Here is a 25,143-nt window from a genome sequence, read left to right as displayed (position 1 = left end):
GCACTTCTGGTTTGCTTCAATAAGCATTTAAGAAGAGAGGTTTAATAGAACATGAAGTAATATGGAGAATTAAACAAACAGCTTAGAGTGATAGAAGAGGTTTTAGCTACACTTTTGAAAGGAATTACATTGTGTTGCTGGATGAAATCTCCCTTTTGTGCAGATGAAAGGAGGTCCATTATTTTATGATGGTACTGAAAGTACTGTCATCTGCCAGGGATGCTGACCACTCCTGGAATCACACCTAGGTTATCCAAGATGTGGAGCCAAAAGAGGCTGCAGGAAGCAATGCCAGACAGCCAGGGCAGGGCTTGGTGATGTGCTTTCCTCTGTGGCTGGGAAATGAGGATGTGTTTGAAAATCTCTGCAAAAATATGAGTTTCAGCCCCTGTCTGCTTCTCCTCTCTCCTGCAGACCAGGCTGCTTCTGCCCCTCACAGCATAGCCAGAGTGGGAAACTAAAGAGATTGAACTTCTTCAGACTCAGTGGTTCTCAAAACCAAAGCAGAAAAGCTGTTCCAATTAGTTTTGCAAATGCTCTGTATGTGGCACACACACATGCTGATACCTCCCAAATAGTAGCTTTGTTTCCCAAGCTCATGTAATGGTTTAATCCAACTGGTATATGAATTAATATATGGTATATGGATTATATAAGGATGTGCAAAAATTCATTTGTATTAAACTTATGGTGTACAAAACTCACCATTTTCAAACAGCACCTGAACCTTGGGGTTTTTTCTGTATTTATTTATTTGTCTATCTATTGTCTGAGTTGCCGAACAAGAAACAAGAAACATCCGATGTGCTTTTTTAACGGTGAGTACACATCTGCCCAAAGAGAAAAGCACTATCACAGCCCCCCAGCTCCTTCTGCACACATCTTTTTTCTTTCCTGAGTTGGTTCAGAAGAGGCTGAGGTTCTGCACCATGCAGAAAACCACCTTGAAAATGGCCACACACCTTTGGATCTGGAGCTGCAGCCAAATACGTTTCCAGGTCTGTGGATGCTTTGCTTTCATGGTTTTCCCACCATTGGCCTCCTCCACCCTGAGTTTAAAGCATGCATTTGTTTTCCAGTGCCAGAACTGACATGACAGAAGTTGTCCTCTGGCTTTTGTGGGCATATGTTCACCCTTCATTTAACTCTTCAAAGTCTCATTCCCAGTCCCAATGGAGGAGACCAATCTTCCTGCACATGGGTGGATGGGCTAAGTTCAAAGTCTGTGTTTATAAACAGAAGTGGGGTCATTTGGTTTCTGGTGCATGGATGATGCAGGAAAACCTTTTCATTGATCTCAGGGGAATTTACTGGTAGGCAATGTTACTGCCTATGTAATCAGAAGGTACTTTGCACACACAACAGCATCGGAATCCAACTGATGTCGTGGAACTGGTTCTGCCTTTGGTGTAACTGGGACAGTCCTTCAGTGACCCCGAGGGGCAGATGTTTGGCTGAAATACAATATACCATTGACTGACTGTTGACTGCAGGGGAGAGTCAATTACAGGTTTTATTAATGCATAATTAAGACAGATAAAAGATTACTTCCCTTGGCTAATTTTCTCTCCTGAACTTGGTCACACTCTCAAAGTTAGCAGGACTTAGAAAGGCAAAACTGGTGTGCTGAGCATCACAACTGGCTCCCTTTGTCTGCTGAGCATAATCCTAGTTGGGCCTGGAGGGTGGCTCCCGGGGGATTCTGTCCTTACAAGCAGATAAGGCAGTTGGTGCAGTGCCAGAGCACATTTATCGCACAGAATAAAGCTGAACCAGCAGCTCTGCCTGGCTGACTGCCTGCACCACTCCAGAGCAGGGAGATTGGGTGGGCAAGCTCTGTCAGAATGGCACCAAAACTTGAGCTGCTGTTCAAGGCTGCTTTGCCCTCCTGCTCCCAGCAAGGCAGCTGCATTCGGAGCCTGTGCTGCAAGGCAAAGCAAAGCAGGGCATCTTTAAATGACAGTCTCCTGTCACCTCCAAAATAGCAAATCCCTCTCACCACCATTCCCTGTGCAGCTGATTCATTTGTGATGGGATATTTACTTGCTGTTGTAGCCTTACTTGGTCACAATTTTGTTAACACTGACAATCCAAGAAAAAAGTGAAGCTAGAAAAAAAAAGAGGGACAGTCCTGTATCTCGGGCTGGCTGTCATGCTAGTTACTCTAGGGTCTGACCTTCAAAACAGATTTTTTTCTTAGAGCTCAGGCTGACTAGGAGCTGCCTGGCACAAGTTTTGGCTTGGAGTAGGGCATAGCATAATAAAATTATTAAGGCTGGAAAAGACCTTTAAATCACTGAGAGCAAACACTAATTCAGCACAGCCGAGTCCAGTGCTGAACCTTGTCTCAAAGTGCTGCATTTACACAGCTTTTAAATAACTCCAGGGAAGGTGATGCCACCACTTTTAGTGCTTGATAACCCTTTCAGTGAAGCAGTTTTTTCCTAATGAGCAACCTAAACCTCCCTTGGCACAATTTGAGATCATTTACCCTTGTCCTATTGCTTCTTATTTGGCAGAAGAGACCACCCCAAACTCACTACAGTCTCCTGTCAGGGAGTTGCAGAGAGTGATAAGGTCTCCCCTAAGCCTTCTTTTCTCCAGGTTAAACACCCTCAGCTCCCCCAACTGCTCCTCATAGGAGTTATAAGTCCTTACAGGTTAATGGAGTTCAAAACCTGGCAGAAGCCTGTAGACAGTGCCATAATGAATTTTATAGAATCAAGAGCGTAGATGTCTGTATGTTGTGAATGCAGTCAATTGAAAAGGGAGAAGACAAACCAGAGACTTTTGAAGGGAAGATCAGCCCACGGCACCTTGAGCACAGCAGCTCCGGGACACCAGCAAGCCCACCCCAGAACAAAGGCAATCACACAGGGAGGCCCACTCCTGCTTCCAGAAACAGCAAACAGTGCAGGATATCAAGTCCCAAGAAAATGCCACAGTCTCCCAAATCAGTTCCACATGTAGGGAAAGCAGCAGAGTGAAGATTATTTGGCACAGCTTCTTTCCAATGATGATTTAAGAGATGAACAGTAATAAAAATGCCTGTGAGAGAACATTTGTTGCCACACTGCAAACAGGGACTTCCAAACTGGAAATGGCAGGTGTGGCCACACCAGCTGATGACACTTTGTTTCAAGGATAATGACCAGCACCAAGATACTTCTGATGGCACCATGCCAAGGGACAATCTTGTCAGTATTCATTCACTGAGAATACATTATGCTTTAATCTAAAAGCTGCAGAGCATTTGCTAAACAGAAGTTCACAGAATTCACAGAACAATGAGGTTGGAAGAGACCTTAAAGATCATCAAGTCAAACCCATGCCCCAGCACCTCAACTAAACCATGGCACTGAGTTGGTGCCATGTCCAGTCTTTTTTTAAGCACATCCAGGGATGGTGACACCACCACATCCCCGGGCAGGCCATTCTGGAACTTTATCACTCTTTCAGTGAAAAACTTTTTCCTAATATCCAACCTATATTTCCCTTGATGCAGCTTGAGACTTGTGACCTCTGGTTCTGTCAGTTGCTGCCTGGAGAAAGAGCCCAACCCCACCTGACTACAACCTCCCTTCAGGGAGTTGTAGAGAGTAAGGTCACCCCTGAGTTTCCTTTTCTCCAGGCTCAACAACCCCAACTCCCTCAAACGTTCCTCACAGGGTTTGTGTTCCAAGCCTCTCTCCAGCCTTGTTGCCTCCTCTGGATGTACTCAAGGGTCTCAATATCCTTCCCAAACTGAGGGGCCAGAACTGGACACAGCACTCCAGCTGTGCCCTCACCAGTGCTGAGTACAGGGGGAGAATGAGCTCCCTGCTCCTGCTGGCCGCACCATTCCTGATCCAGGCCAGCAATAGCAGCATTTCAAAACACAAGTATTATTAACCCAGTTTTCAAAATCCTTATTGCTTTCAGTTGAGCAGTTTTCATTTATTTGATCACATCTGTTATGCTTTATTAGTGAGACTCCAAACATGCACTGTGAACCAGCAGTGAAAACGCACTGGATTCTGTTGTTGTGTTGTGGGTAGAAGGCTTTCTCTGTCACGACTCTCCTTTAATTTGAAGCTGGCAGGTTTATTCTCATTCTGAATCACCCATCTAAGAGACATTTTCTTGTTAGTCTGCAGCTAAAGATTATACTATATTAAAGGTAAAATGAAAGATCTCCATTGTCTGAACCAAGGTACATTTTCCTCACATACTCATGCACAAGGGGTTGAAATCACCACAGAAAGCTGGAAGCTCCTACCAGCAAGAGCAGGGTAGGAATCACCAAACCATGTGCACCTTCTAGGCTCAAGAGGGTCTTCATGGCATGGCTGGAACCACAGAAGAGGATATGTGAAATTCACAATTCAACAGACATTCACCTGGAGACCAAACTAGGTCTCCTGAGTAAAGCAAAACTACCTAATTTTTCCATAAGTTTCCTGAATGAAGCAAATAACATGAAACAAAAAAGTTTAAAGTCAGCTTCAAATGAGGAGTGGAGGTAGAGGGGGTTTGGCAAAACAAAAGTAAAATAGATTGTTCAAACTAAATGTCTGGCTTGAACCAAAATTAAGTGGCTTCACTGAAACTTTTAAAAATAAATTCAATTTAGGTCTGTTTCTAAAGAAAATACTGCTTCAACATGAAGACTGCTAAAAGCTCTGCCTTAAAAATGCCTAAATGAGCTTTCTTCTATTTTTTTCAAGAGTTTCTCTTAAAACAGCTTAAAGATTTTGATGTGAATTCCTGACTGGTATCTGTCCTGTCCAAAAGACTTCTTGAATAGAAAAAGTAAAAACAATTATTCCAGTTTGATCTTTTTCCCCTTCCCTGCTCCAACATGTCATAATCACAGCACTACCATCCTGCAGCAGAAGTTTTCCCAGTACATCCTAACAGCAGGAGCTGTGTGATACCCATTTCCCACATTCCCTCAGCATTACACATCCAGGCAGGGGCTGTGCAGCACCTAACAGCAGGACACCTTATTCTTATTTTCCCCTAAGCATTATAATGATTAGCAAGATTATCATTTTTTGGGTATGTGATTAGCATGCTAAAAAAGGAGAGCAGTTGTTATTGTAGCTTTTTAAGGGTACAAAGAAATCCAGCTATTGAGTAGATCAAATGCAGCCACTGGGAAACAAACCCTTTCCAGATATTAGTCTTTTTCTCTACCTGTTTATTGATAACTCATGTTACCAAAAGATGAGTCATGATTGATCCTTTTGCTTCCCTCCTACACTTTCAGTTATTTTTCTCCAACTGTTGCCTAATTAACAGTTTCTAAGCACAAAAAAGCACAACGTCATTGCTAATTACAGGCATTGCATTACCAGGATTAAATAAGGATTGTGAAACAATAAAAACATTAAAAACCAGCCCTATCTGCTTTGGTCACCCCAATGCTGTGCATTGACAATTTATATCCAAGAGTAACATGTTTTGTCGATACTCTTGAAAGAAAACAGAAAATATTATGCAAGGTGCAAGTTTACAGATTGGCATTCACCCTTTGAGTCTGAAGGGATATTCAGGAATAAAAGGAGGATACAGTCAGAGCAGGTCACAAACTAACTCCCCTCCTAATCCACAGTCTGGGATGTCCAATTCTTCTAAGCAATGTATTAAAACATTTCAGAAATTGCTTTATTATTATTATTATTATTATTATTATTATTATTGTTGTTGTTGTTGTTGTTGTTGTTGTTGTTGTTGTTGTTGTTAAGTGGAGTTCAAGCTGAAAATTTTGGAGTGGATGGAGGAGAGCTAAATGACAGCAGAGGTAAATTTTGAAATGAATATATATTTCATTTTTATGGCAATGGACAACTTCATTTTGAAAGTCTTAAAGTGAAACAATGCTTTGGTTTTGTTATTTCCTCAAGCAAAGCAATGCAGAAATCCAACCAAAAGCTTAAGTGATTCCATTTCCCTGAAATTACAGTTGTGAAGTGAGAGAAGAAAAGACAAATTCTACATACTCCTTGGCAATAATATAGAAAGGAGCACCAGGCAGAGCAGAAGGTGCCCAGGAATCACTTGGAACTGTTTCAGGGTGAATGGAACATTGTTTTTCACCTTTCTGGTTTTCTCTCAAACTGGCACTGTCAGTCAGAGGGCGCAGTGGGTGTCCAAGGTCATGCTCCAGGTCAGTATTTCCATTAATTGGGGACATCTGAGCCTGTGATCCCCATGATCAGTTGGTTGCAGGGTGCTTCTTCCTGTGGGGTAGATTTGCTGCTGGCTGGTGCTCACACATGTGGCTGTGGGATCAGGGTATCTGGACATGAGTGTTCATGGTTCCAGACGTAACAAGTTTGGGACTTTTGCCTACAAATAGTTGTGGCTTTGTCTTGGTTTGAAAAGACAGGTGCCTGCTAAGGAAGGCAGGAGCCTCCCCTGAACTGAAAAATGTAAACCCTCTCCCTCTGAACTGTTATAATTTTGAAATTAAGGGGGCTCTCAGGCAAAAATATGGGAACAGGAAGAACAGTGCTTTACAGGGGAAGAAAATTTTTAAAAAATTTAAACAGAAGATAAAAAGTGCAGTAATACAAAACAACACTGATAGAGCCAGAATACGATGTGATACCTGAAGGCAGTCCAATTAAAATGGTGGCTACAGTGACAGATGTCATTCTGTTGAAGCAGTGATCCTGTAGAAGGGTGTAGTGTTTCTCTGAAGATCCAGTGGTGGTGTAGATGGGCCTGGTCTTCCTCTGGGAATCCAGTGGGTAAGGTCTCCTCCTCTGGGAATCCAGTGGAAAAGGCTGCCTGTGGTGTTCTAAATCTCAGGTTATACCTAGATAGGAATGCTTGGCTCCTCCCCCTGGGCAGAGCATCTCACGAGAGGGTGATGCAATTTTATCAGTCATGTGTTGAGACTCAATGTTGAATAAAAGATTGGATGTGGAACTTGGTGCCATGGTTTAGTTGAGGTGTTGGGGCATTGGTTGGACTCGATGATCTTTAAGGTCTCTTCCAACCTAGCAATTCTGTGAATTCTGTGAATCTGTGATTGTACATTCACACCAAGGTTACTGAGCTACTCCTTGTGCCAAGGGAAAAGGCTGTGAATTCCTGTTCCACCTCTTCCAACAACCAATCTCTTTTATCGGTAATGACACAAGTGATGGGCTGAAGTTCACCTTCATGGTGGTTGGAAGTGAAGGAGTGAAGTGTCTCCCCCATCCTGCTTGGGTGACAGCAGAGCCAGAGCCTTTAGGGGCAGCTCATCCCTGTCTTGTGAGCCTGAGTTCCACATCAAGAACTCACACCTCTTTTGGTTTTTTATCATATAAACTGTGTTGCAAAGTTTAGAAAAGAAAGTATTTCTTTTAAAAGCTTTTTGAGTGCTTCAAAAATCAGTGTTTAACTACTTGGGGGTTTCTCCCCCCACTTAGTGTTTCTCTGCACTTATTCCTACCTGAAAAGTTGGTTGAGATAGGTGGGGATTTTTTTTCTGAAAAAAAATAAAGGAATAAAGGAATTTAAATTATATTCTTCCAATGGTTTGCAAGTGAATATTTTCCATTATATTGAAAACCAATAAGTATAAAGCTATTTTTGATCTCTTCCAGAATAAATCCATTTCTAGAAGCTTGGTTGGCAAAAGGTGAAAAGTCAATTTGCAACTAAAATCTTTCTCTCACTCACTTCTGTTCCACTTTGAGGAACTGCAGGAGAAATTCAAGGTGGCCTGATGTATGAGTCTTTTTGGGTGTTGCTTGTCATTATTGAATATAGAGTGCAGGAGGCCCATGACTGAGGATGCCTTTTCCCCTTCCTATCTGTATTTATATTGTCATTCAGCTTCACAGCAGGGATACAAAACTCTCCTCTTTTGAATTCCTGGCACGTCAGTAACTCACCACATGCTGCTTCCTGAAGGAAAAATACCCTCCAAACCTCATCAGATGTACATTTTCTTTGATTTGGACAACATTTCCAGATCCTTATTTCAGTGACATATTAAGTAATTTGTTCAATGACCTCTGACATGAGCATTAATACCTCAGTCCTTTCTTTCTAAATGCCTGTTCACTTTGCCACCAGTGTTGGTGAGATATCCAAATATCTAAATATCCAAATGCATGAGAGGGCATCTGAGCTATGTAGGGATGCTTCTTCTGACATCCTTGCCTTGAAATTGTTCTTTTAAAAAACATCTTTCCACATGCTACCAGATAAGCCTGGTCAGCTTTGATCTGATTGGGAAGCAGCTGGGATTTGGAGCAGCTGGAGGATGTGAAGTCACAGGACAAAGTGTTCTCAGAGTGTATTCGCCCATCACGGGATTGAAACCATGTCTGTAAATCACAGACACTTTTAATAAGCTCTTGAAAAATTAAATCCCTGGCACTGAGTCTCCTGAAGAGAGAGCTGCATCTCCTACAGCAAAACAGCAACATGTCATCTTTTCTCTCTGCCAAGGTAGAAAGGAGAGGGACAATGCTCCTGACTCCCCACATATGCAAAGGAAAATCTGCATCTCTTCCATCAACAACCACACTGAGATCCATTGGCTGGAAAAACAGCTCCATTGCTTCTTCTCTCATTATTCTCCAGAGAGTCATTGTTAAAAATATATTTGCTTTTGATGTATTTGCATAGATTAGAGGTAGAGAAGCTGCTGACCACAGGGGTATACACACAGAGCTTCCCTGTTAAGCACTCACCCTGCGTCTGTGCCAGAGACACAAAGCTTTGCAGTCCAGGCCTGAACTCCGGGTGAGCAGTTCAAACAAATCCCAAATCTCCAAGCTGAACTCAGGCAAACTGCTCTGTTCATCTTCCATATCAAAAGCATACATAATTATGGAGATAAAGGGATACACAAGTCGTGGAATACTCAGAAGAGAGGTGAACTTTAGCCTTCATCTGGAGATGGTTCTCCTTTGCTTAGATCTGCTTGGGAATGACATATTTGATGGGTTTTTTTAAATGAGCATTAAAAAAACCAGTGACTGCATGGAGCTGCTTTTGCAAACAGATTCATATCTCATCATTTCCTGAAGAACCATTATATTGCTTTTTTGTTACTCTGAATTTCAGTTCGCAAAATGAAAGATGTACCATTTGGAAAACTAAAATCCTCTTGGTCATGCTCCATGTAACACCACTCACCTACTAAAATTAGCAGTAGCTTCTTCCTAATTAAGTTTTCAGAAGGGGAGTAAATATACTTGGAAATGTTTTCCACAAAACCTGCTATGCAGCCACAGACCTGAGCTTCTACTTTATTGTAGACCTCAAACCACACTGGGCTCCAAACTAAAGTGTCAAATGCTGCTGTGAGCAGTTGTGGGATAAGAATCCTGTATTGAAAGACAAGGTATCCGTGTCCTTTAGCTACAGGATAAGCTTTCTCCTACAAAAGCCATCAAGCCTGCTGAGCCCACAGGAGTGTGGATAACCATGGGCAGGTTTTGGGTCACGTGTCTTAACCTCTTCACTTTTCCTTCTTTTAATAAAAGGCAAGCAAGCCTGAAGTCCTTTTGTGAAGCACTGCACTGAACAGGTAACTTCAAAGCTAAAGCCAAAATAAATATATCTCTGTTTTTTGTGTATACTCCAATTTATGAAATAAATATTTTGCTAACCTGAGGCTGAAGTAATTTTCCTTATGTCAAATACATACTTCTTTTGAAGGAAGTGGTTTCTAAAAGTTCTGGTTGCAGGGAAGGAGGAAGATATGCAGGTCCAGAGCTGTTTTACAGCTGCTCTGTACCTCTGCAGCACTTGGCAGCCTTTGGTAGGTCAAATACTCTTTTGCTGGGTTTGGTCCAGTCTCCTGTTAGCAGTGGGAATATTGCTCAGGAAGAATGACACAACAGGTCTGATGCAATTTAGGAGTCCTTGTGTGAATATTTGTTTACTGTATAAGGAGAGCCAATAAATATTTGCATTTTAATTGACATTAGTTAGGGGTGCCAGAATGCTCCTCAGAATGAAAATACCCCAAATCCACCTCTGTGCCAAAGGCACTGATCAGGACAGACCCTCAGGTCTCTGAGCACACCTTCAGGCACAAGGCTGTGACATATGTCAGGCACTAAGCTGTGACAGCATCCAAGTGCCTGGGAGGAGACACATGACAAAACCCACAGCCTCAAACAGCGATGGAGGCATGCAGGCATCGGTCAACATGAATTCTGCATGCTTCAGCTGCTGAGGAACCACAGCCAGACTGTCCCACAGAGCTGAGCACAGCCAATGTCTCACCTGCAGCATTGCCAGGAGCATCCAGGATAAAAGCAGAGCAGTACCCTTTGCCAACTGCCCCATGTGAATAAACAGAGTATTAAGTTAGATTTTGTGGGTGGGTTTTTTTTGCAATAAATATATTAGATTTTCTCATCTAAAGGCTAGAAATCCCACAGAACACCCAAACCAGAAAACACCTAATTTTGCCTTTCATTTACTGGCCAAAGTACTCTCTGGATAAGATCTGAGACTCTAAAAACAAAAGGCAAAACCTTGCACAGCAAAACCTTGTCAGCCTCTGCTTGCAGCCAGGTACTGAGCTCAGCCAGCTCACCAAGCCAGGTGCCCAGCCAGCTGTGACTGGAACTGCTGCAGAGCACTAGGATTTCTAATTAAAATGGAAAGAACAAGAAGACTAATTCAAGAAAAGCAGAAAATCTTGGACAAAACACTTATTACATGCAAGAGATGCAAAGCACATGTTTGTGCTGCTGGCTCCATGCACTTCTGAGCTTGCCATGCTGCTGGAAAGCTGCTTCAGGCTGTGGGTTGATGTTGGGATAGAAGCTACTCTGGTCATCTTGCTGTGAAATCCCCATGCCTCAGTTTCCCCGCCTGTGGAAAAGAGGCAACGTTTCTCCCGTAAGGGCTGTGAAGAACCAAGCAGAAAAGGAGAAAACGTGCCCAGCTTCACTAACATGATCAATGCTCAAGTAGAATTCCTGCCATGTCTGTTCAGCAATCTTGCCCTGGCTGGGCTCATCCTCAAATAATGGGAGCCTAAGGAAGCCATGCAGCTGCTGCTTCTGCTTCTCCTGAGGCTTTGTTTAATCCTCATAACCAAACAAAAATGTGAGAGCTGCCCTCCAGTATTTATGCAGTTAATCACTGCCACTTAACACGCCAAAATGCTAAATCAACTTTGGGACCCCCCTGTGACAAGCTTGAGGTCCTGCCTGGCTTGCAGGGACAGCAGAGCATCACTCAGGTCAGCATTCCTATTCCCACTCACACGGAGCCTGAGCAGACTGTGATCCCCTGGGGCATGGTAGCTCTTTAAAGGCCAAGAATTAGGTAAAAGACAGCCTGGTGGCTCTGACATAGCTGTTCTGTCTCCTGCTACGCTGGTAGAGGGCTGCATGTGTGTCTCTCCCTGTATTCACAGAATTCCTGTGTTCCCCACAGCCCTTCCAAAGCTTCTTTGCTGTATGGAGTGTGTGCCTCTCCCAAAGGACACTCAGCTGAGATGCTGCAGGGCAAATCTGAAAGCATCGAGGACAAGTGGTTGAAGAAAAGCAAAGTGTCAGTGGCAGAGGAATCCTAAGGGATGTGAGGATTTCAACAGAGAGCAATTCAGCCTGCCCAGGACATACACACCCTCTGAGGGACAGAGAATATTTGCCTTGTTACAGCAGCTGTGACTCTAAACCATGCTTGTGCTGACACCGCTGCGGTGGCAGCAAATCTGCCCAGATCAGGCTGCCCAACAGCCCTCCATCCATCCATCCATCCATCCATCCATCCATCCATCCATCCATCCATCCACCCATCCATCCATCTATCTATCTGTCTATCTATCTATCTATCATCTATCTATCTATCTATCTCTTTCTCCATGCCTGTCCCTGCCTCTGGGTCCCAAACTCCAGCCCAATAGAGATGGTTTTAACATTCTGTTGCTGTGATCCACTGAAATACAGTTGCCTACCCCTACAGGTGGGGTCTGCTGAGCCAGGCCTTGCCATCTTTCCTCTTTTAATATGTGGAAGAAAATGGCAATGCCTTTCTCTAAATGGACCAGATGCATTAGTGCATTCAGTATATGGTGAACAAGAGTGGCTGAAATTGAAGGTCTGTCAGTTTTTTCATTACAAACTGTATTGTTGAAGCTCTATTCCTCAGCTGCAAATGGCTGTAGGCTGGGACTTGGCAACATGATCTCTGACGAAAAGCATGCTTTTATTTTCTAAGCCTTCTTTTTTAATGCCCATTTTTGTATTACTCATAAACATTGGACTGCTGCTAGAGGTGCTTTTGCCACCCTTATGGAATGCAGAAGAGCTGACAGCCTGTGTTTAAAGGTGAATTTAGTAGTGCATGCTTGTGCCTGACCCATCAATAATTTTAACACAGCTTTTGGAGTGTGAAAATAGAGCTATGAGCTAAACCTACACTGGCAAAGGAAAAGAGCAATGAGATCCTCCTCGATGTGCTATAGACACACGGTGGCTACATGTGACATGTTTTTCTCTCTGATTTTGCTGTCTCTGTTAAACTGACAAGCTGTTCTGTGGAAATAAAAACACCCAGCACAGCTGTCTGTCTGTCCAGGGCACTGTACTTCCCAGCAGGATTCTCAGTTATGCTTGTACCTGCAAGAACCTGACTTGGGAAATTGTGGGCAGGAGGCAAAAAAAGGGGGGGAAATGGCTTATGGCAGAAAGCACCAAAGCAAATAATGTTATGGACTTTGTTGTTATTCTTGCCTTAAATTATATCTGTCTTCTACTGGAAAATCTACCCCTCAAAACTGGACTCAGGCCTAGCCCTGAATACCTCCTTGCTTTTCTGTATCATGTGTCTTTTTCTTCTGCCTTTTACTGTCACAGGGGATTTTTTGATGCTCTTGCTCCTACAGAGTCTGTTTTCCAAGTGCTGTGGCCATGAACAGCCAGAGAAGCAGAGTTCCCAGGAACCAGAGTAGGTTCTGTGGTTGGTGATAGTTCAGCACAGTATTTCAAAGGAATAAAACAAATTTTCTGACTAATACATCACATAGGCTCTGACATAAAGTTCAGGTATCAGACTTCAAGCCTGGCAGCAAATTGTTAGAATTTGGGAAAAAGGACATATTTGCCTCCAGGATTACCTCAGTGTGTCCAGGTGGTGAGAAATCTGCAGTCAATTTAAGAAATTTCATGCTCAAAACTAAAAAGCAAACATCACAAGAGATAGAGATTTTAGCAGATCTTTGCTTTTCCCAGTGAGTTTCTTTAATGTTGTTCCAGGAGGTGTGGTGGAACATTCTGCCCAAATGTACTTTTGCCAACAATTTAAATCACCTCCATGAGCCCTGTATGAGATCTGGAGGCTGCTTCCTGGCAGGAGATTCAGAGCTGGGATGGATTTTCTCATGGAAGTTAATTCTGATGTTAAACCTGAATTGAACCTGGGGACTCTTGAGACCATTGATGTCACCAAAAGTTGCCAAAACAAGAGAAAAACTAGAAGGACCCAGGAGGTGCCCACAAGGACAGTTACAGTGGGAACCTGGGGACATGAGTGGCAATCAAGAATTGATATTTCACATCCAATTCCTTGTTCCTGAATGTAGCCAACTTCAGATTATGATGAAAGGTATTTTCCTGAGGCAAAAAGAACTCAGCCCCTTACCAGATTAACCCAACTCCCAACTGGAAATATTTAGGGCAATTAGACAGGCCTTGATATTTTGCATTTTCTGCTTCAATATGATAAAGCTGTACTGAAGAGAAATGGAACTTTTTAGCCTGAAATTGCATTCATTGGAAAACATTGATTTACTTTAGCTGAAGCACTGTACAAGCCCATATCAAATCCCTTGGTTAGAAACCAGCACAAAATGATTGAAAGGCAGAGTACCTACATTCTTAAAATGAAACATCCTGACCTGCTGTTCTGAAACCAATTCATCTTGAGGTTCACCTAACTTTCATTTTAGAGGATAAAAAGACCTTTTCCATCTCATTCCCAAATTCCTTAGAACTTTGTGTTTAAACCAAAGCAAAAAGCAAAATTTGTGCACTTGTACACTGGATGCTCTTCTCACCTGCCAGATTCTCTATTTCACTCCACATCTTATTACACTTTCAGTCTTAATGCTGTAACAGATGAATTGTCACATGTTAAGAAATTATTTTCCTCCTTCATTCCCTCCCTTCCTCCCTCCCTCCTTCCCAGCTAAGAGCCTGCCCTGATCCTCAAAACTGATTTCCTTAGCATATTTAAATAATTTGCAAGCTTGCAATGATACACACTCATCTCAAGGTTCATAGCAAGCATGTAGGAGCTCAGGCTTACTTGGTTCCATGGGTCTGTGGTTTAAATATCTGAGAAAACTTCTGATTACTCTCTATTCCAATAAAGTGGAAGACAAAACTCGGGTCAATCTCAGAGGCTCAGTATGAAGCGGGAGCACATCCAGCTGACCCACAAAAAATCCCTTCTTGGGCCACTGAACTGTGCTGAAATGGGGAAATATTTGCTAGTGACCAGCAGCTCAGAAAGAATTATTTTCTAATGTTATCTACTCTACTTGGGTCGTTTTCTGCTTGTTTCCTTCTGCTGTGCGAATGCCTCTGCTTCATCGAGGTCTGGTTCCAACTTGGAGAGCAGCAGGCATCCTGCACAGCCATTTGTGCAGAGCTGAATTTGGATATCAGCAATTTGTTATGGATACCTCCTGCTGCATGAGAGGGATATTTTCTGCAGAGTGACAGGTGAGTAATCTCTCACTGCATGTACTGGAGATTTAAAAATCTGAAAATCCCTTGTCAGTGAAGACTGCCAGGCAAGCAAACATAAGGAGACAATGATCAGCTGGGACTCCATAGATAAACTAAATAATTACCTGGTGGTTATTAACAGCTTATTAACACAAATCTAATTTTATCATCACAGGTAGAATTCTGTATGAAAATGTTTGATAAGCAGCGACAAAGTTGTCACTCCCTGCTACACAGCCTGCAACACTCTTGAAAGTGCAGAGCAGCAAAATCACAAAATTCTTGGCATGTGGAAGGGTAGAAGATTATGGTGGGTGGCATATAGAAAGAAAGGAAATGGTCCTGTAAATGCACAGACATTTGGTTTCAGAAGTCCAGAATTAAGGATCTTCTCTAGGAAGCCAGAGACAGAATTATATTAGTAAGATTTTCTTTTTCATTGAAGGAAATATATGTGTATATATACACACCTATACATGTGTGTATGTTGTTTTTTCCTTTTGAAGCTACAAGAATGATCTTCCATCTTTAGTTATTTAGGAAGAAATGGTCCCTGTGACTCAGGACAGAAGGGCTTTTTGATCATGACAGGGTTTAACCTGGAAGCAGTAGCAGCCATAGCTGAGGCTCAGCAGAGGCTGACCCAGGCCAGCCCCTTCCTCACTTCCATATATCACAATGACTTCCAGGCAGAGGGATGCAAAGCAGCTTTTTGCCTTTTTTCTTGAGTGCAAATAGGTAAAATATTTAGGCTTTGAAATAACTAATTACCCTCTCTTTGAACTATCCCAAGGACAGTTTTAAAGAAAAGACAGAAGATTGCTGATGAATCCATATTGGATAAGGAAAAAAGCAGCAAGGATCTGAGGCCTGAAGCATGTCAGGCAGTGTCACATCCCTGCCACCTTGTGACAAAGCACTACAACTGCAAAGCCCCAAAGCCTGCAAGCCCTGGAACTGTCAGATGGATGGACCTGTTCTCTTTCTGGGACCCCAGAGGGAAAAACAAGGGCAGGTGTCCACCCCAAGGCTGCACACAGAGCTGCAGGCAGGGCTGGAGTCACTGACTGCTGTCTGGGAATCAGACTCTCCCTGCAGGTGATGGTGGCATGTCTCCTCCCTGTGGGACAGGGACCTCCAATGTCTATGACCAGCCTCATTCTGTCAACATCCAGGTGCTGTGTTAGAACCAGAGGCATCAAGGCTTTTTAGAATCCTTTTAGGATCCTTTAGGCTGGAAAAAACTTCTAAGGTCACCGAGTCCAATTGTTGCCCCAGCACAGCCAAGCCCTCCCTCCCAAACCAAGTCACCAAACACCACATCTACATATATTGTAAATACCCCCAGGGATGGGGACTCAGTACATCTGTGGGCAGCCTGTTCCAATGCCTGACCACCCTTTCAGAAAAGAAATTTTTCCTAAAATCCAGTCTAAGCCTTCCCTGGTGCAACTTGAGGCCATTCTCTTTTGTCATGTCACTTCTTACTTAGGAGATCTCATTACTTAAAACTTACCTGCTTGTTACCCAGGACGTCTCTGAGTTGGCTGGATGAGAGGAGAAATGCCCCCACCACAGGGAATGGAAATGCAGGAGTTCCCACACCAAGGCAGAGAGAGCACCAGTCCTCACCAGAGCTCAGATATCAGTTTTCAGTGGTTGGCTCTGCTTTTTCTCCCAGGCAGATCTCTGCAGAGTGCTTCAAAGTTGGCTGTTTAGGAGGGGGAAAAATAGGTTAGCCAAGCTTTTTATCCAGACTTGTCTGATGTTTTTGACTGCTTTGCCTCTTCCTGACTTACTTCTGCTAAGAAAACAGTTGTCTTTGGTCTTCTTGGTGGAACTTTTGTGTAATGTTTGAAAAGGAACAACAGAAAAGTGCCTTATTTTTAAAGACTCGGCCAAGAAGACACATTATTGCAGTTTCTCCATCCCCACTGCATGCAGACCTGTGGCACCAGGCCAGCTCTGCTCCTCCTTCAACTTGTTCCTAAATCTGCTGGAAGAACTGAAGGCTTTGATTTTCCATTGTCCTGGTTTTCCTTAAAAAGGTCTTTCAGTGCTGTTATCCCTCGATGGAAAGGCCTTCCTGTCTCACACACTCGGTAACACAAAGGTTACACGAAGCTGCAGCAGCCTCTGCTCCAGATGGGAAGGGATTTCTTCCTCCTTTGGCACCTGGTTGGCACAGGCTGCCGAGAGATGCTGTGGCTGCCCCATCCCTGGAAGTGTTTAAGGCCCTTTGATGCTCTGGGATGAGGCTCTGAGCAACCTGGTCTAGTGAAAGATGTCCCTACCCATGGCAGCAGGGTTGGAATGAGGTGATCTTTAGAGTCCCTTCCAATCTGAACTATTCTATGATTCTATGAACTCAAAAAAATCTGGAGAATAAATCTGTAAAGGTCACAAAATACATAAAAACACATCTCCATCAGCATATTTTTGAATGAAAACTAAATCTTCAAATTAGTTTTCTTCAAATTTGCTCTTTTTACCTTTCAGGTATACTTTTATCTATCACTTAAAGTTTTAAAATATTTTCTTGTAAAATAAAAAAAATAGTATTAAAATAGCATTTATAACTTATGCAACAATAAAAATTGCTGACAACAAAGACATGTCTTCCTTTATGGAGCAGAGCCATAATGACAGAAATTTTACAGGATAAGCCACTCCACGGTGAGTACACTCTTCTATATGAGTTGCCATTCCTCAGGATTCAGAAAACACTGAAACTCCCATGTTTTCCTGGTGGCTGCCTGCTTGCAGCTGCCCTCCTCCCACCACCTGGATCACCTGCCAGGCTTTCTAGTGCACATGGCATGGCAGCCTCTTAGGGCAGTATTTGTCTGTTTGAGAGGTGATCAAAAGCCTGAGGAACAAAAGGTGAGTGATACTGTAGCTCTGAAGGTGCAAGAATCATTAGCCCTGGAGATGTGAAGGTCACCTGGTTTATGTTGAGCACACTCTCTGGTCACTATACCTGAGTGTTCAGCTGTAGATTTCCATGTGCTGGGGTTGGTCCTTCTCCATCCCTGCTGTGAGAAGATGTTCTGAGGTGATACCACTGCCTGCTCAGCACAGGCTTCACACCCCTGCCATCAGCAGGAGCAGCCTTTGAGGCCACACCAGCCTGGCAGAGAGTGAGTGAGCCATTCTGGCAGTGTTAGTATCACCACTGATGCCTGAACTTGAATCCCAAATTTTACCAGAGCAGTTCTTCCTAAATTTTCTGCTAACAGCTGTACAGTGCAGCTCCTCTGCTGCTTCCCAGCTGCAGATGTGTATCCATCCCATGGAGCCCCGAGGGAGGGACCCTGGGGAGTCCTCTGTGCTCACTTGAGGGGACCAAAGGGTCTGATCTCGAATTTAAGGGCTGTTCTACCCAGGGCCAGGATCCAAGCAGACTGTGCAATCCAACAACCCCCCCTCAGAGGCCTTGAATCCCTTTACATGCCTCATTCCAGGAGGTTTTTGCTAAAGAAACCAGGTCACAATTGTCCCTCCTCTGCTTCAGACTTGGTGGAGTAGGTTCAGCTGGCCAGTTACTGTAAAATTTTCACTGGTGCAAGCTAGAAATTTGACAGAAAAACTTCACACGACAAAACTTATCCCAAAAGTAATTTCTAGTCCCTTTCAGCTTTAGAGATGTTTGATGACAAAAGTCAAAGAATTAGTGCAGACTGATGTACAACTACAAGGGACAGGAAAGTTGGACACAGATATTAAAATATTCAATCTTTTTAACTTGCAATTCTATATTTCTTTTGGGAGAAGGAAATAAAGAATCATACAGCCATTTAGGCCAAGTAAAACCAATAGAGAATAATTAAACTATAGCCAGTACTGATAAAAGCAGTGTATTTTTTTCTCAGCATCTGTCTGATAAACACCTTTTGGCTGTAATATTGACATTTTTTTGACTCATTGGAAACTCACCCACAGTAAAATAAAATAAAAAACCCTCTAAATTTAAGTACCAAATTCTCTTTAGCAAAGCAAGTGTCGTACTGCTGTGCATTTGGGCATGCTGGGAAGCTTATTTTCATTCATAAATATAAAATAATCTTTCCCAGTACAAAAACACTCTCCAGCAGCAGAGGATATGCTGGCAATAGTGTAATTAGAGAGGTCAGGAATCAGGTAACAACACCAACATTGCTTTATCCTTATAAATAGAAAAAGTTAAGTAAATGCCTTTAAAAAGTTAAAGCTGATGAGGTTAATGCTTTAGGGGGATTGAGTGTGCTATATTTGTGCAGTAAATTTATTTGCCAGGTACTGTAAGAGCACAGCAAAGCATGATGTTTGCCTGGAATTTATGAAAATTAAATTATGGGCAGCTCTAAGCACCAGACTGAGTTGGGACACAGTACATGATAGTATAATTTGTTGGATTAAACTGGTCTGCTGGAGAAAAATGTTTTGAAAGATTTTAGATGTTTGGGTAAAGAGCTGGCAAAGTCTGCAATCCAATTCCCGTTATGAGGTAACCTATCATCAAACACTGGCTTCCAAAACAAAATCTGGCAAATCTGAAGTTTACCACATTATGTCTCCCAATCTGCTTTCATAGCCTTTCCCTTCCTCAGGCACTGAGGCTGTGTTGTGTTTTCTGTGCAATGCTCAGAAAACAGAACACTTTGCCAGTGCACTCCTTACTTTTGGTTATTTTTAAATCTCCACAAAAGCTCCCGCTTTCTCCTGTAGCCAATGCCTTTTGTTCATGAAAGCAGTTCCAATTTATTTTCTATCAGGAAAAAAAAAATCTACTGCCTCAAAAGCGCTGCAAGTATCCATATTGTCCTCCTGCATTGTTTTCCTTATAAAAAAGGAATTCTTTGGAACTGCAGAAGCATTGAGTGGCCTCCACTCATTCTTTTTTAACCCCTCCCAGCTCTAGAATAGTGTCTTTCAAACAGTGGCCTTTCCTTTTTGTGAAGGCCAGCTTGTTATTTTGGGGTGAATTTCCCTGCTGATTGTTCTGCCTTTCCTCCCGCATTGCTCTGCCATGAAGCTGCTGCCGCTGTTCCCACTGCCAGAGGGACAACCAGGGTGACCACCCCCTGTGCTCCTCCCCCCAGCCCTGCCTCTTTTGGGGGATCGTGTTGGGGGGCTCTCCATGGGGAGAGCCATACCCCTGGCAGCCTTTCCCATCTTCACATGGATGGCCAAAAAACATCGACTTCGGATAACAGCCATGAATTATAAAATCCTAGCAACAGTGGCCATTTGTACACGGGCATTATAATCATCATTCAGATGCTCAGAAATGGAACAACAGCTTTCTAGAACTGCTGTCAAAGAGCTTCACCCATGGGTATCATAGGAAGGCACATAAAAACCTGACCTTTCCAAGTGAAATTGCTGATCCACTTCTCTGCATGGGAATAAACACCTCGCTTATATTCTGTGAGAGTAATTTTTTGTCATCCCTTTATATTCTCTTTCTTGTAACAAGTTTTTCCTTAATATTATAAATCTTTTGGAAGGACATGCAGAACCTAGTCCTTTTCACAGAGTACCTCTGTAGGACCTGAACTAGTCTGGGTCGCTACAAAATGCTGAACCCACCAGCAAAAAACAGAAGATATGTAGGATTCAGGATGAGCCTTAAAATCAGTCAAAACCTCTAATATAATCTTTAAACAAAATATTGGCTACCTGAAGAAGAGAGGTGCAAAGTCCACCCACTCCAGGTTTTGGGTTTTTTTTGAGAAAGCCAAGATGTAAAATACAGATTCACTGTGCTGAAGGATCTCATCTTGACTTCTAGACTCTGACACTGAGTCTGGCAACAAGTCCTGTCAAAAACAAACTGGGACATCTCAAATACACTCAGCAGAAAAACATCTTGATTCCTTGAGGACTACTGCAGGCCTAGGAATCTGGAGCTCTGAGCAGACAGGTTTTGTTTTAGGAGCAACATGTTCTACTGTATTCATAAGAAAATATTCTCTGAAATTCCAGCTTGCCAGGAGTTTAAAAACTCCTCATCTTGGTCTGGTTTTGGGATGTAACCTGAGTGTGAAGAGATGATGTTTCTTGGTGTCTTGTGAACTTGAAGTGCTGCTTTTCAGCCAAAGCCCATCTAGACCCTGCACTCAACTTGCATTTACAAGGTACAGAGAAAATAAGTGGAGTTTTCCAAATATTCATTTAATTTTGAAGTTATAAGTTTGTTTATATTTCAGAGTTCAAATTGAGACAAATTGTATCCAAATACAATTGTATCCAAATCCAAAATATTTGTAAAATTTTTCACTTCTGTTTCTTTCCCAGTAATAGTTTCCATCTGCCACTGAGTGCATGGAGAACCTCAATGTCAAAATTTTAAGAAATGCTTACCTATTTTTATATCAATTTGGTAATTTTACAAACTTCAAGTAAAGGAAAAAAAAATATTATTCTAATACAATCTTTTATCTTGTACTTATTTAATTGAGAGGTGTGATAGGAGGCTGAGATCCTGTGCTAGACAAACTTTTAATGCATTACACTAACAATAGAGGTAAAGCCTTAAATAATTGAAAAAACAATAAAATAAGTGGGAATGAAAAGGAGAAAATGACCCACCTAATCCTTCAACCTTGGCAAGTATCTACTGTGTTCAGAGAACAGTGAGACAGAATGAAGGTGACAAAAAAGAGAAAAAAACAACATACGAAATCTCAAAATGTTTTCTGAAGATTAAAACAGGATGAAAATTTAAATTTAAGGGAAATATTTTGGTGCACCAAATACATTTTTATACAAAAGTCGCTATTTTGCAGGATAAATGTTTATGACACAAATGTTGGCCATCTGTAACTGCAGCAGTAAGTGAGGCAGCAAGATGGAAAAGGTGTCATGGCAAATTGCCCTGCCTCCCTCTGGAGTGCTGCATTGCAATGAGTTGGTCCTGAAGCAGCAATGCCATATTTGTGTTGTGAGAAACACAAGGTGCTCAGGCCTGGGAAAACATCTCTTCTGTCCACACTGCCTGTTCCAGAACTGCTTTCAATACCACATTTCTCACTGCATCCACAGTGAAACATTTCCTCATCTTTATTTCCGCTTACAAGGCAATTTTTTTTCCTCCTTGTGATTATTTTGGGCTACAGATATAGCAATGAATATGCTATCTAGTAGGAAAAAGGGAAATAAATATGTACAAGTGTCTCTCCTGCTCTTTGTGTGGGCTTGTGTGTGTCTGAGCACAGGCAAACATAAATACATACGTATACTATGCCTACAAAATATTTGTGTGTGTGTGTTCAGCAGCTCAGTTGCAGTGTAACTACAAACACCTATGCTCATTTTAGGAAAATGTGTCGTTCTTATTTGAAAATTCGCTGAAATCTCTAAAAACATAAAGGTACCTGCTTTACACAACTTTTCCCCGAGCTCATTTTATCAAGCAGTGTTTGTTTATACTTGGAGTGTATGTGACACTGTTTACTTGAGATACCATTATCCAAAATTTCTCCAAAGCTTATTCCAAACTATCTGACAAAAAAGTATCAACATCCTTCTCTTTTAACCAGTTCTTAACACATTTCCTCACCCCCTCATTGATCCCTCTGCCCAGAACTGTTCTTCATCCCACTGAAGAGAGGCAGATTGATTTCTATAATTTCACCTTCCTCTGCCTTATTGAGGCACTGCTTGTCCAGAGAGAGGACAGTCACCCTGTGGTGGCAGTGGCAGAGAAGCTCAGTCAGATGACATTGATGCTCTGGGCTGCAAGGAAGTGGGAGCTATTCTGATTTACACAAATTTGGTATCTCTGAGCTAAAGTTAAACTATAAATTGATCACACCTTCCCAGCAGCAGGAGTTTGGTCTTAGTTTTAAAATGAATGGCTGTCTTTACAGAATCTTAGATTATCTGCTAAGTTATTACATACCTACACATATGGCAAAAGATTGTACAGGTGATGTCCTTTCAGAATATAAAATGTGTGTACTCCCCAAATGGACCAGTGACTGCAAGGCACCTGTATCTTCCTCTGGGCTGCAGAGTGCAATGTTAGCTCACCCCCTTGCTAATAGCCCCTCTGGTATTGTTACTGTGAAAACATTAACTGTGATTCTTCACTGACATTTAGCACCACTTTTAAATCAACTTTCCATAGAGATATATTGACTACAAAATTAGCGTTGACTGTATTTTCTCTCTGAGAATGCAGACAGGAGATGAAAATCAAAGTTTAAACCTGTTGCCTGCTGTAGCAAAGCACAATACAATGCCAATCTGTGATATAGCATCTCTCTTTTTATTTATCTGTTGTATGTCTCTGCCTGAGACAAGTATGTTCTTTCTCTGTTTCCAAACAGAAGAGCATCACAGGAAATACATGTAATGAACAAAAAAAATGCATCTACTTTTCTTGTAAGGCTTTGCATCAGCTAAAAAAGAAATCTGGCTACAGACAACAGAAGGGTCTGACTAAAACTAGGTGGAGGGCTGATGGAATTTTGCTTTGTCAAAAAAGTTCTCATCATGGAGCTCTGAGGGTTATAAGCAGGAGGCAAAACAGTTCACAAGTGTTTTAGCTCAATTTTTGCAGACCTGAAGTCTAGCTGTAGGAATTTTGGTGCTGGAGCTGGGTAAACATTACTGCTATTGGCCACAAGGTATCTCAATGGCAACACAAAGGAAATATTTTCTCCAGTGCCTGCAAAATGGGTTCTGAGCTTCTTTGGAAGGTCTGGCCTGAGAAAGTGGTACAATGAAAAAAAAAAAAGGGTGGTAGGAGGCTTGGGGAATGAACGTTTGTGGAGCACTCAGCCCCTGGTACGAAAAGTTCAAAATATTATTGTTTTGGCATACTTACTCATCGAGGCAGGGAATACCAAAGACTTTCTTCTCCTACTGGCTTGGCCTTATCTCAAGGAACTGTTGGTGGGTGGTGATTGTCCTCAAGAATTGGTGATGATAGAGGAGTGAAGGCACTCACTTTGCTTGCAGAGCTGTTCTGGGCACCCTCCTGGTCCTGCCAAAGCTCTAGTTCCTCCTTGGTGCTTTTTGGTGAGCACACACCCTGTTCCCAGAGAAAAGCCTGGAAAGAAAACACAAAGCTCTGACACCTGGCTAATGGAAGCACTCAGGCAAGGCCTTTCACTTACAGCTGGTACACTGGGAAATAATTGGTACAAATTGCTTCAGACATTCAAGTCTGCTGGTCCTCCTTCCCACAGCCACAGGCTATTTTTAGGCTCAATTAGGCAGATTAAATGACACCAGAATTAATCTGGGTACACTCACATGTTTGAGCTTTTTTTTTTTTTTTTTTTTTTTTTTTTTTTTTATGCTTTTCTCTAGATATATGGCAAGTTTCTGAACTACAAAAAGTAGATAAAGGGATTATTTTCTAACCCCCAGCCCCCCACCACTAAATGATGTTCAAGCACTGAAAGACTTGCTCATTGAAAAACCACTTAGGCCTGATTGCTGGGGAATTTACTCTCTCCACCTTACACCCAGAGCAAATAACAGGATATGAAATAACAAATATTCTTGGCATCAGGCTGTATGAGAACTCCTCTGGTCTGTCTCAAAGCAAAGGCTACCAACCCACCCATTGGAAGATGAAATACAATTAACTAATTCATTATACAAATACTTTGGGTGGGGAGATATAAATTGGCTTATCTCTATTATTTGTTATCATTATTTTTAGCTGCTGTTTGCTAAGACTAAGTTTTTCAAAAACTTCTTTCACATCAAAGGTTGAAAGAGAGTGACTGGGTGTCACTATTGGACACGAAATGAGTACACAGAAGCTTGGGACATTCCAAAGAGAAAAAGATCCACTTTTATTCAAACATCTGGTATCTCTAGGATTCCAAAAGCTTTCCATTTGTACTGTTATCATAACCTGGGGCCGGCCATCATCCAGAGGAGGTTGACTGACCAGCAGCAGAAGGACACTTATCACTCTGAAAAGCTAAAAGTATTGTGGATAATTCCCAAGAGATCACCCTGGTCTTTTTCTGGGACTGCTCTATCAGTGTGAGTAGGAGAACAGAAAGATTTCAATAAGGAAATGAAATGTGTAAAGATTCAGAAACTTGGTAGTCTGGTATTTCTTTTTAGATGAAAAAGTGAAACTTTTGGGAGATGGAAGTTGTAATAGCAGTGATATTACTGAGTACTGCAACAATATTATGAAGCAAAGTGATCTGAATCAGCTGAGACATCCACTTATTATCACTGATGGCAGGCTTTCTTTGTTCTGTGCTAAGGATGACATTTACTTACACAGCATCTAACAAGAACATCACTCTTGTATCTCACTTCCATAACTAAAAGGTACAGGTTTTTATTCCATTCCCAGTGCAAGGGAATGGGTAGACAAGCCTGGGGTATTGCACTAGCAGGGCTGTCTCTAGTGGGAGATCCAGGTGGTTGTTGTGTGGCTGTTGATAGGACTTATGACTACCAGAGAATGCCAGCCTCCTGGTTTTCT

General features: G+C 42.2%; 1 protein-coding gene across 4 annotated transcripts in view; it reads right to left on the bottom strand.

The window, feature by feature from the left end:
- The window catches only part of LOC144245985 (uncharacterized), a 67,508-nt gene extending 42,365 nt beyond the window's left edge, over positions 1-25,143 (bottom strand). For all 4 annotated transcript variants that reach the window (XM_085576105.1, XM_085576106.1, XM_085576103.1 and 1 more), the window contains exon 1: positions 1-25,143. This exon is cut by the window's left edge and continues 12,984 nt beyond it. The gene's annotated coding sequence lies outside the window, so the exon portion shown is untranslated.

This window comes from Lonchura striata, chromosome 3 (genome assembly GCF_050655825.1).
Source record: "Lonchura striata isolate lonStrDom1 chromosome 3, ASM5065582v1, whole genome shotgun sequence".
NCBI lineage: Eukaryota > Metazoa > Chordata > Aves > Passeriformes > Estrildidae > Lonchura > Lonchura striata.
The sequence above is the reverse complement of the archived record's forward strand: the minus strand, read 5'-3'. Positions and strand labels throughout refer to the sequence as shown.